Source organism: Thermobia domestica, chromosome 2 (genome assembly GCF_964235325.1).
Source record: "Thermobia domestica chromosome 2, izTheDome1.hap1.1, whole genome shotgun sequence".
NCBI lineage: Eukaryota > Metazoa > Arthropoda > Insecta > Zygentoma > Lepismatidae > Thermobia > Thermobia domestica.
Window position 1 is genome coordinate 6053069 of NC_137455.1, and position 13137 is coordinate 6066205.

Below are 13137 nucleotides of genomic sequence, written 5' to 3' on the forward strand. Positions count from 1 at the left end.
TCTTAGTTCAGATTTCTTTTTCAAATGAAGTTTAAACTGTTAACTCATTAAAGACACTTTGAACCAAATCCATTCGTTCGTTTAAATTTATTATTATTATTATTATTATTATTATTATTATTATTATTATTATTATTATTATTATTATTATTACATTTGTTTCCCAACTTATGAACCAATGATTTGAAGCAATCTATGTCGGAAGAGTTTCCATTTACTGGTTCAGAAAATAAACAGATTTGTTTTATTTTAAATTTTCATTTTTCTCAGTGTAAAGATCCGTCGAATTGTATGTTTTTAATACTCATAGTTCTTGTATTCATTGAATAAGACATATTTCACTGTAAGAAAGCGTAGTTATAAGGAATTAAGCAGAAAGTAAAAAGAAAAATGTAAACAAACTTGTATGTTATACGAAACTGAAAACAATTAAATATCAATTAATTTCGAAGCTCTAGTAGTAAAAATGACACAAAAATAACACTATTAAGTAAGAAGTTGTGTCAATTATTATATAAATTCTCCTAACACTGATAGACATGCTACTTATAAACATAATAAAACGATTGAGTTGATTTTGAATTTGACGTCCCTTTCAGCAGCGAGGCTATATGAGACGAGACCTACTGATTAACATGAAATCCGAACCACATGAGCTCCCACCGGGAAGCGAACCTGGATCTCCCATGCCAAAGACACGCACGCTAACCGTTTAGCCACAGAGGAGCTCAGTAAAATGATTGAGTTGTTCGTGAAAGAAATTATTTAAGTGTCAGATATTCATTGTTATTTAATATTTTGTGGTAATAGACCTTAAGTTAACGTTTATCTGGGAAGAATTGATAGTAACCACACCACAAAAGTTGAGAAATGCTTTAATGGTATACTACAAGTTAACATGAACTATTATGAGTGTAATCCTGTTTCCTGCAAATGAGTGTCATTTCAATTTTGGTGTTAGGTATGTTCTGTTTTGAGTCTACTTAAGCTTTTCAAATAAGTGTTGGTACAGTCCCCATCATGACGAGATATAATAAAATGTTGAAAAATATTCAACATAGCTGGTACCCTGGATTGAACTAGAACTTTTAGGCTGAAAAGCAAGCACACTAAAGCGAGCAGTACAATGATTGTGCTATTTAGACTTAATATGTGAGCATTAATGGTGAAATAGGATTATTAGGTATATTAAATTTAAATATATGTACAATCTGAGGTTTGAAATAATTCACAAAGAAAGAAACATTAGGCCATGTATTGCGGTTTCTCACATTTTCTTTTTCACGAGTAATGTTAAGATCACGGGGAAAAAATAGTGACTTTCTGAACCTATTTTGTTACAAGTTCTTGTAAAATTGAGAAGGTACTTAAAATAACAAGCAGCAGGTGGTCCGAATAGCAAAAAATTTTCACCGAATTTCGATAGTCAAACGCAATATTTTGCTGTTTTATCAGGCAGATATCGAGATAATATCTTGTTGAAGGTCAGGATTATTACTTTTTATTCTTAAATATACCTAGTAGGTTCCTGTAGCATCTATGCTGGTAGTGATTTCTTTCAAAAATATTGTACGGGTAGCGTGGGACAAAACAAAATATCAGAAAGCTGAATTTGAACATTGTTTGGTGAAGGAGTGTTCTTCATAAGAGTGAAATATAATTTATCTTTGCTACTGGGGACATTTTTATTCATATTCGACCGGAGAGAACCAAGTGAACGAGAAAGTATGTCTGGAAGTAACATTTTATGTTGGTTACCAGGGACGTACGCAAGGGATAGGTCCTGGGGGTCCGGACCCTCCAAATTTCTACTTTTGTGTAAATTTAGCCTAATTTTAGGGACAATTTTAGGAATTTTAATATAAAATACCCTCAAATTGAGTTTGGACCGCTCCCGAAATAAATTCCTGCGTACTCTACTGTTGGTTGCCCTTACCTTCTTTCCCTTCTCTTGCTTTCTCTCTCTTTTCTAAATAGCATGACATTTTTAGTTTGTCGGGAATTGGTCACATGCTATTAAAAGTCATGTTATACTTCTTTTTTTAATATCAGAATATGAGCAACTCTAAAGTGTGACTTCATTTTTCTGTGTGTATGGGGAGGACTAATTGTCAAATATTAATTTAATGTTAAATTCATAGTCGAAAGACATCATGTCCGATTGGATTGGGCTTGAATTTAGCGACCTCTCAGACAGCGAGGCTATATGAGAAGTGAGATCCAAACTGCGTGAGCTGCCGAGAATCGAACAGGATGTCCTGCGCCGGAGAAGCTTACGCTGACCATATAGCCACAGATGAGCTCTCATCATTTGCGAATTCTAATTAGAAAGTATTGGATTTAAATACCTTTTCCTCTATGTACTGAAAATTAATTATGAATTTTAATTAGGAAGTAATGTCTCGTTTTGTGCAATAGAAAATATTAATTTAGCCGAAATCATGTACTGTATAGAAAGACTGAAACTAAATTGGAATGAAGATTTCTGGTGAGTCTACCAGCAAACCTCAGCAATGATTCGCGAGGACAACTCAAGAACAGGTTTTCTCTTCTGAAACAATAAGACCAGACCAGGGAGAAGGCCGTGGAAAGGGCAAGAGACCACCTGCTGCTCGAAAACCCTTTCATCTGAGCCGTTTTTACGCGCCGTATTTACGCTCGAAGTTAAAAGCAGCCAGACTTTTCAAGCGTATAAAAATTCGGTACGTAAACGTACGCCAGGTCCCATACACTAACGTATTGACAGCTGCTAACAAGACTAGCGCATGAAATTTTATGGCTACGACTGAAAAATACGTCAGTGTATGGCTGGTGTAAGTGCCACGATCAACGGCGCCGACTTTCAAAAATGTATGTGGGTGCATATCAATGGTGGGACGTGTTATATGTTTTCAGGGAAGTCTCGGTATTCTTTGATTGATTTCCTTTCAGTTAAAATCTTTTATGAACACTGTCATAAAGGGCTGTGCTCGATTCTATTCTCAATACAGTTCCATTTTTTTTCTTATTGTGGGGACTGTTTTTGACTAGGCCAGAAACACAGTCAAGGAAGGGGGGAGTGTGTTCCTTGGTTGCCTCTACATAAACAATTGAAACAAACAATTATGTTTTAGAGGTTAGAATTTTTAAATTCCATTTCAATGTTTTAATTGCTTATTATTTTTTGATAATGGAAAGTGAGAAATATTTGTTCTATTTTGTTTCTATCAAACTAAAAATCTTGTGGGTGCTGGTGATCCGTAGCACCCACGTAGTCGGCGCGCATGGCCACGATCCATAACTTTACGAGATGTTTTTCAGGAATATCCGTTAAATTATTTTCGTTTAATTTGACATCCTAACTAGGGTATTAGGTTCTGACATCTGCACGAAAGGTACCACAAAGGCACCTGATGCTTATCCTAGGTTAATATATCTGTCAAGTTCCGTTGAAGTGCAGTTAGTACGTCGGTATCATCATCATCACCATAGGTATTCATCCATTATTAGCAGGTAATTTGTGGCAACTGAAAATCTTCCATACTCCACCGTCTTCCACTAACCTCTTCGTCATCATGTACGATGTTTCCGTTTTAATAACGTCCATTAATTTTAGCGTCCTTCGGCCCCTCCCTCTCTTTCCTGCCACCATACTGCTCTATACAGTAAAAATACTCCACACGAAGTATTTTATGAGTCTTTTTTTTTCAACTCCTTCTTCAAGGGTCCACACAAGAGACTTTTCTTCCTCCTGAAGACTTCTTTCGCCATTCCTATCCTTGCTTTTGTTTCACGTTCGCACTTCATATCATCACTAATAATACTACTCAGGTATCGGAAACTAGTCAATTGTTCTTTTATCTCAACTACTGTTTCTATATTTGATATAGATATGAAGATAATTTTTGTATATTTATATACGGTGGCGGTTCTAAGGGGGGATATATGGCTATAGCCCCCCTTGACGCTCAGGTACACACTGGTATGGGCTTCAATCCTGCTTTACACTAAATAAAACGGCAAAATATGGTTTGGCCCCTCCCTTGATCATATCCTGGATCCGCCACTATATATATATATATATATATATATATATATATATATATATATATATATATATTTCAGCCATGGGGAATTTATATAGCTAACATGGCTTGCAGAGGAAGAAAGCAGAAAGAGGTAGTGTGTGTGTCTCGATACGTAACCGATAGCACGTGATCTCCCTCCCTCATTTGACACTTTTAAAAATCGATTGGCAGAACAGTGTGTATGTATATTGTTCCTGATCTACATGAACTCATCCGAATTGTTCACCAAACTTGGCATGAGAAAGACCTTGACTTACTTAGTAAGCTTGTGAAATATTTTCCGCTGCTGAATTTTGATTCCTGAATTACTGGCTCTGGACTTGCTTAGCAAGCATGTGAAATATTTTCCTCTGCTGTATTCTGATGCCTAAATTTTTGGATCTGGACTTGCTTAGTAAGCATGTGAAATATTTTTCTCTGCTGAATTTTTATTTCTGTATTATTGGATCTGGACTTGCTTAATAAGCATGTTAAATATTTTCCTCTGCTGAATTTTGATTCCTTAATCATTGGATCTGGACTTGCTTAGTAAGCTTGTGAAATATTTTTCTCTGTTGAATTTTGATTCCTGAATTGTTGGATGTGGGCTTGCTTATTAAGTATGTGAAATATTTTCCTCTGTTGAATTCTGATTCCTCGGTTATTGGATCTGGACTTGCTTAGTAAGCATGTGAAATATTTTCCTCTGTTGAATTTTGATTCCTCAATTACTGGATTTGGACTTGCTTAGTAATCACGTGAAATATTTTCCTCTGTTGAATTCTGATTCCTGAATTATCGGATCTGGACTTGTTTAGTAAGCATGTTAAATATTGTCCTCTGCTGAATTTTGATTTCTGAATTATTGGATCTGGACTTGCTTAATAAGCATGTGAAATATTTTCCTCTGTTGAATTCTGATTCCTCAATTATTGGATCTGGACTTGCTTAGTAAGCATGTGAAATATTTTCCTCTGTTGAATTCTGATTTCTGAATTATTGGATCTGGACTTGCTTAGTAAGCATGTGAAATATTTTCCTCTGTTGAATTCTGATTCCTGAATTATCGGATCTGGACTTGTTTAGTAAGCATGTTAAATATTGTCCTCTGCTGAATTTTGATTTCTGAATTATTGGATCTGGACTTGCTTAATAAGCATGTGAAATATTTTCCTCTGTTGAATTCTGATTCCTCAATTATTGGATCTGGACTTGCTTAGTAAGCATGTGAAATATTTTCCTCTGTTGAATTCTGATTTCTGAATTATTGGATCTGGACTTGCTTAGTAAGCATGTGAAATATTTTCCTCTGTTGAATTCTGATTTCTGAATTATTGGATCTGGACTTGCTAATAAGCCTATTGCACTGAAATACATTTCCAATTTCTTCTGAACACTTTCCGCTAAATTGCAGTTGCTTGTAGATATTACGCTTTTATCAACATGAAAATTAGCTATGTTGATTCGCCTTTGTATACTTAGAATAAAGGGTTTGGTAAAAATCAATAAAGAACAAGTTTCGCTTTAGGGAGACTCGCTAGCTCATAAATTTGCGATATAATTATACTTTATGTTTATTTGTACGCCTAGAAATTAGTGTTGCTCATGAGACAAGAGAGATTTAAAATATTGTTTTTTCATCTTGTCTCGTAAATTTTATAGAAGTCTCGTCTCGTCTCGATTCTGGAGAAGTTCTCCTGTCTTCAGACGAAACGAGATCATATCTCAAAATTGGTATGTGTTTTTCCAGTGTACAAAATGACTTGAAATTACGCATACTGTCGCAGCAGCATCTTGTTACAATTGTCTAATCGGATTCTATTTCAACAATGTTTTACAAGGAAATAGTATTTGAACTTGAGTAAACATTGCATATTTTTAAGTATTTATCTTATCCATGAAATGATACTAGGAACATTTCCTTTTAAACTCACGTACTAGTGATACTGTAGTGCGTAAGAATCTTACGCTTCGTTCCCCAAGATTTGGCTTTGGGCCATCATTCAACAGGAGTTGTCACGTATAGAGGTCTCGTCTCTTATAACCTGCTCACACGAACGAGCGTTTTTCGGACCAAGAAGTGTACGTATATGACAGTAGAAACGGATTTCATATGTGATGGATGGAGAAGACCAAAAAAAAAAAAAAAAATCAATGGATTTGCAAGGAGTTTGGGAAGAGCGGAGTCAGAAACACCGTTCTGTCACATTCCTTCACATGTGTATGTTGAATGTGCTTCGGTGGCAGAGAAAGATGTTCATACGTGTCTTAGATACAAAAGGCATCCGAAAAACATTAGCACGTGCATTTGATACTTATGTCTCTCAATCTCTCTCTCTCTGTCTTATGAAATACAAAGATACTAATTTCTCTTGTTGAAATATCCGGCAACTTTCTTCTGGAAGTGATGTCTTGATTGATGCCTTTCGACTGGTATTCCGCATGAGACGAGACGAGACGAAAAATAAGATTTTCTTCATTCGTCTCGTAAAATTCTGTCTCCTGTCTCGGCTCGTAGCATTTTAAGTGTCGCCAAAAGCTTTCTCGTCTTTTTTCAAACTTTTTCTCTTTTCGTTTCGTAAATTTTGTAAACAATATATTTCTCATGATTTTGTTTCTTAATTTTATCTAGAGGTCATCAGAATCGTTCCGTGTCATGAAAAGCCCGCGAAGGATATAATATAACAACATTTAAATCATATTTTTTTTATAAGGACTGTCTTTTTCGAAAAAAAAAGTTTTTCGATTTTCGGACATTTCATTTTTTCGATTTTTCTTTTTAATTTTTTCGAAAAAATTTCCGTTTTTCAAAAAATTTTCACTTTTCAAAAAATTTTCGTGTTTCGAAAAAATTATTTTTTGTTTCTCGAAAAATTTTCAGTTTTGCAAGAAATTTTCGTTTTTCGTTTTCCGTTTTTTTTTTTAAAAAAAAATCATTTTCCAAAAAAATTTTCGTTACGAAGATTCATTTTTCGTTTTTGAAAAACTCATTTTAAGAAAATGTATTTTTCGAAAAAAATGTGGCCATTAATAATTTATTATTGGAGTATATTGTGTAATGAGTTGCATATCTTTAAACATTGATAAATACTCTTCATTGTGTTCATACAATCACTTCATCAGTTTATAATTTTTATACTATGAATCATGTAAAACTAAAATAGTGTTAGAGATCTAAGACTTGGGTGAACTAGTGTTATTCACAAGATTCCTGATATTTCTCGTCTCGTCTCGGTTCTCACATCGAAGATAGGCTATAATTGTCTCTCATCTCCAATTTGAAAATCTACTCCTCCCCTCGACTCTCGTGTCATTTTCGAGAAATACCTCGTATCGTTGACAACATTACTTTGAAAGGAAGTCCAAAGAATTAAGCTTATCCCGATGCTAGGGGTCTTAACCCACATAGTATATTTTCCAGGTTGTAAGTTATATGTTCGTGTCCACTTAAAAATCAATTTACAAACCGAGATTCATCTTCCTAATATGAGGCTGTTGTGAGATACTCTATTTTTGGCACCAATCTTAAACACTCCTTCCTCTTTCAACCACATCCTCCTCGTGTTTGAGAGATGTCCAGAGTCGCGAGACCGGTTTTCGGGCCTTAGCGATCTCAAGCTCAATAATTTGAGCGCGCGAGGATGTTGAGCATAAGCAGGGACATGAAGTTTTCGTTTTAACGATAACATCGAAAACTTGAAAAAGGCGAAGTAAAGTATATAGATATACCTAAATATATGATAGAAGGCCAATTTTTGGCGTTTTTAAATAACGCGAATTTGGTACTTTTTTCAAAATAACACCGAAATGCACTGCTTAAAGCGACAGATTCGCGAAATCACCATGTTGGCCGGTAATACTAATAAAATAACACAAGTTTCCTTTGCAACAAAATGTGATTCACACAAGACCATCAGTCCTGTTATTTTTAGACTGGTTGGTTAGTAAAGGTTTGCCCCTGAGATTTTGCTGCCTGTGCTCTTCAAGCAATGATGTCTTTGCCAGCTTCCAACGTTGATTCTGAAAGATATTTTTCAGAATACAACTCCGTAGTTACGGTAAGGGGGAGAAACCTTAAAGAAGAAAATGTGGAAATATTGACAATTCTGCCCTTTGAAAAATAAGAAACATTGAAGAAACTATAAATTCGCCATTAAGTGAAAATGTGTGTTGATAATTGAGTTGAATTGATTTTGAGTTTAACGTCCCGTTCAGCAACGAGGCTATATGAGACGTGGACCTACTGATTAACGTGGAATCCGAACCACATGAGCTCCGCCGGGGTGTTGATAATTATATGAATTGCGTTTTAAATTAGTAAATTCTGAACTGATTTTTTTGAAGTGAAGAAAATGTTAAGCACTATATTATGAATTGCGTTTTAGATAAGTATATTGTGAATTGACTGATTTTTGAAGTGAAGAAAATGTTAAGAAATACTGCAGTGTGATTTTTAGTCGATATATGTATTCAAATCATACATTAAATGAATCCAAATTTAGGAGGGATATCGAGCAATTTTTTTGTCAGATGGTAAGTCCAAAGATATAATTTATTCTTTTAAATTTAAGATATCAAAATTTAAAATTATTCGTTTAATTTTAAAATTATATTTTATTTTAATTAGCTTTCACAGGCCACTTTTTCTGTGTTTACAATATACAGTACTTGCTTTTCAAAACCATTATAGAATAAAGCAAATCGCGAAATTGCTTGTATTAAATCGCGAAAAATAACACCGATTTTGGGCTAAAAGTAACACCGATTTCAGGGATAAAGTAAAACGAAAACTTCACGTCCCTAATCATAAGCGCTAAATAAGTAGATAGTGAAGACCAGAAGTTCGAGCAAAGGCAAGCTCCAATCACGTTAATGAGCGCAAGAACGAGTTAATCCGATTTCCATTGATGGCAAATGCGAGCCTAGTGAGGTAAATGAGTGCGACATCTGGCTATTATGAATCTTACTGCCGTCTCCTTCAGCCTAACCGGCATAATCGTGGGACGTAAAACTTAGAGATTTCATTTCATTTTTTTTAACCTTACTGCAAATAGCTAGCCTCAAGCTTGGGCGAGTACACTGAGAACGAGACTATAAGGATAGTGAGTGCCTGAGCCTATAGACAGTCAGCCTAAACTTGAGCCAAAAGACAACAGAAAACGTTAAAGAAAATTAGTACATACAGTATTTTGTTGTGAGAATACAGTATTTTGTTGTGAGAATACAGTGTCTCTATCATCCATTTGTGCTATTGCTTTCTGTTGACCATAACTATATATGAAAATACTAATACTATGCGATGGCTCAGAGCATTCCTCTCTGCTGTGTAATGTCCCTGGTTCGATCTCAGCTTGCGTCAAGTGGCTTTTGTGATGGCCAAACACTATCTGCGTGGGTTCTCTCGTTTTCTCACATTTTCTTTATTACACCATTTCATTTATTATCACTATCACTGTCCCCCTTTAGCCTACACCACATAAACGCGGAAAGTAAAACTGAAAAATCTCATGTTCGAACCCTTTCCTTCTTCTGTTTTATTTTTTTAAAAATAATCTTTTTCTAATGTCCAGGTTTCTGCTCTGAAGTATTAAACACAGTATCGGAAATAGTAGGAGAGCTAATTTGTTTAACAAGGCGCCGTGGCTTAGTTGGTTAAAGCGCCTGTCTAGTAAACAGGAGATCGTGGGTTCGAATCCCGCCGGTGCCTACCAATACTTTTTAGATTCCATTAGTTTGTTAAGGAAGACCAGATCGTTGTTTTGGGATTGATGTTTATCTTCGTTCGCATTTTTACCTTTAAAAAAAACTAACTATTACGTACTTACTTACTTACTTACTTTTTGAGTTTTTCAATACGTTTCCGGCCCGTATTGGAACACGCCCACAGAGGTTCGGGGGGCCATGAACATGTTAGGGGGGTCAAATCGTTAAAAATTCTCTTACAAATGGCTAAATTGTTTTCTTTTTTTTTTGTATTAATAATAACATTTTGTGTTAAGGTCTGGAGGGGCCACGAAAAGTTTAGGAGGCCAGGCCCCCCTAGCCCCCTCTGGTTGCGAGCATGATACGTTTTGTGGCAATATGTCCAATAATAAAGCTACAGTGAACTTATGAAATCAGATCAATCGTTTGTAATAACCCTGTATATATATATATATATATATATATATATATATATATATATATATATATATATAAAGTTGAAGATAAAAGAAAAGTAATTTCAAAACCTTTTTCTAGTTTGTTAATCGTTTTTCTTTCTTTTTGTTGCTTTTGTTGGAGATTCAGGACTAGGATAGAACCAAGGGGTTCTTCAACTTTAATCTCGGAATCGAACCCGGGATTTGTGATTTTCGGACAATAACCACAAGTAGAAAATCATTATGGGCAAAACTCTCGACGGGCAAAAGCCACACAACGCGTTATTACTTATATTTCTTAAAGTACCTATTCTCTTAGAAGATTGTTACTTTTTTTTTTATTCAAATGACGTATTACCTCCGCAGATTTATTTACTTGTGTCCTTAAAATTTATCATTTTCCCTTGAGACTGCTAAAATTACAGATTTTATTTCTAAAATTGCATAAACTTTATCAGTCTTGTTCCTGTATATTCTAATCTCGTTGTCCTGTTGTTCTTTATTAAAGTAAGAGGAAATTTGAAGCCATTGGTCTTAATTTTGAGATAACATTTCTCAGAATGCTTTGTTTTCCCCAATTTCTCATTACAAAAGTCATTTTTGTTTCGCAGGAGGGAAATACCCCGCTAGTCTATAAAATGCATTTGCACCATGCTGCTTCTAAGAAATTAACTTTTCCTATTGTAACTTCCTGTCTACTTTTCTGTCGTTGTTTCTCTGTCTTTCTTCTGAGGAGGTTGCTCCTGCAGAGTCCATCAAGATTTGAACTGCACAGACAAAATAGCAGGTAGGGTCGGGAAGCAAAGGGAGGGAAGGGGGTAGAATTCTCTCTAAGTACTTTACCCATCCTCTTTTTCTGCTCTGGATGTTGACGAGATAAGATTTACTTTACACAGAGGCAGTGAAATGGACTGTTCTTGTTTCCGTTTTGTAATTTCTGCTCGTAACGCTTAATCATGGCTCGTAATAATCGGTAATTTTCGTTTAATGGTTGCCAGACTATTGTTCGCGGCCGGCGCTGACCTCACCTCAATCAGATGGCCAAAAGATTTCAGGCAGATGAAAACGCAAATATTGCTCACGTCGAATCTTCATGGTAAATGCACTCGAACAACAGATACATTTTTTAAAAAACAACTTCTTTTACCTCTTAGCGGGAATGTTATCAAAGGCTTGTTATTATTGTTATTATTACTTTTGTAGTTCGTTATCTTATCAAAGGGAAAGTAATATTTAAATTTTAAAGTTTCCTTCCTCTGTTGCTGTTGTAGCTTCTCTCCCGCCATTTTAGAAGCACGAAACAAGTGATTGTTTGACTACTGGAAAAATCTTTAGAAAAAAAAATCATTTGTTCTTCTTCCTGTGTTTTAAAACATAAATTACGCCGCTAAAGAGGCAATTATTATACATTTGTAAAGATTATCATCTACATACATACAGATAAACAACATTTATTGTAGTGTTTAATTTCAATCTGAATTAAAGACAAAACACCGTTTTTAATAATTTCTCTTCCCGAATAGAGGGTACAACTAATATATTCGTACTGACTAATAAATTATATATATATATATATATATATATATATATATATATATATATATATATATATATATAGGGGAAGTCAGTTTAATATGAGCAGTCCAAAAATATGAGCAGCACGAAGCTTAAACTCACACAGCACACATATACCTTGCACAAGAGGAAAACAAAGAAGTTCGTAGTATTGTTTGGAGTTTCATGAATTTGCAGAGAGTAGCCCAAGTTCGTTCGCTGCAGTTGTTGTGAAATAATAGACAAGTTTACATAAAAAAGTGTAGCTTTTTGGAGCTATAGTTAAATCAGGGTAATGGATAATAAGCTGAAACTTGGTATCTATGCGTTATATATAATTTGTCACTGGATTTATAGTCAGATCTGTCTAGGAACACAACGCCAGTCTTTTATTCACTTCTGTTCTATAAAAAGAGTTGTCAACCACAACACGTTAAATTATCATTAACTGTCAGTGAAATATGAGCTTTTGAATTCTGTTTAATATGGGCACACATATTTCTTTTGAAAGAATGAAGGAAATGGACGTGAGGAGCTTTTGCAGATGTTAATTAAAGTAGACATTCCGTAATAACATAATTTGTAATAACATGGATAATACAAAGTCTACAATCTTCAAATTTATAATCAGTTTGGATACATTTCGCGTATTTCCAATGTATCACTCCAGCCTTGTGTGGGATGGGTGTTGTTTCAGTTTGTGTGTGCGGAGAAGGTGAACAAGCAGACATAAATAAATCTAAAACTCGCAAACATCCATAAACAAATCTAAAGCTCAAGTGAATAATAATAATTATATTGAAGAAAACGCCAAAAATGCTACGCCAAGTAAGAGGACAGTCTCATCCACACAGTGTGAAGAGAATGAAAGCATTTGCCGTATGTGTGAAGGAAAGTTTAGTAAAGACTCCAAAGTGGAAGAATGGATCAAATGTGATATGTGCCAAGATGGTATCATGTCTTCTGTGTGAAGGATCAGTGCCTTGAGTTCCTTATTTATGATTATTGTAGCAGATTTAATGCCTAGTAATTTACGTCACACCAATAGACAGGACTCTTGAAATGAACTGTTTTACCTGTTTTACGTGTATGTGCAACTATTTTTTTGCTCGTTATTGTAATCATTTACGTTTTATTTCTTCTTTTCTACAGTTTTTGTATCTGCTTTGTATTTTATGTCAAAATATTAGAAAAGAAATGCTGCTCATATTTGCACTATGAAGTGCTCATATTACCCTTGTACTACGGAAAATATGAGCACTGCGCACCTACCTTATTAACCTGTTTATTAGTCACGAACAAAAGTAAGTATAAGCTTGTACTTTTTAGTGTTTGTAGACGAAAGACCAGGCTTTCTTCTGGTGACACATTCTACTTTCTGTAATACATCATTTTTG

General features: G+C 34.8%; 1 non-coding gene across 1 annotated transcript; it reads left to right on the forward strand.

Annotated features, from left to right (window-relative positions):
- Positions 1-9679: 9679 nt before the first annotated feature.
- TRNAT-AGU (transfer RNA threonine (anticodon AGU)) lies at positions 9680-9753 on the forward strand. Its single transcript has one exon. It is a non-coding gene; the product is annotated as a tRNA-Thr (tRNA).
- The last annotated feature ends 3384 nt before the right edge of the window (positions 9754-13137 follow it).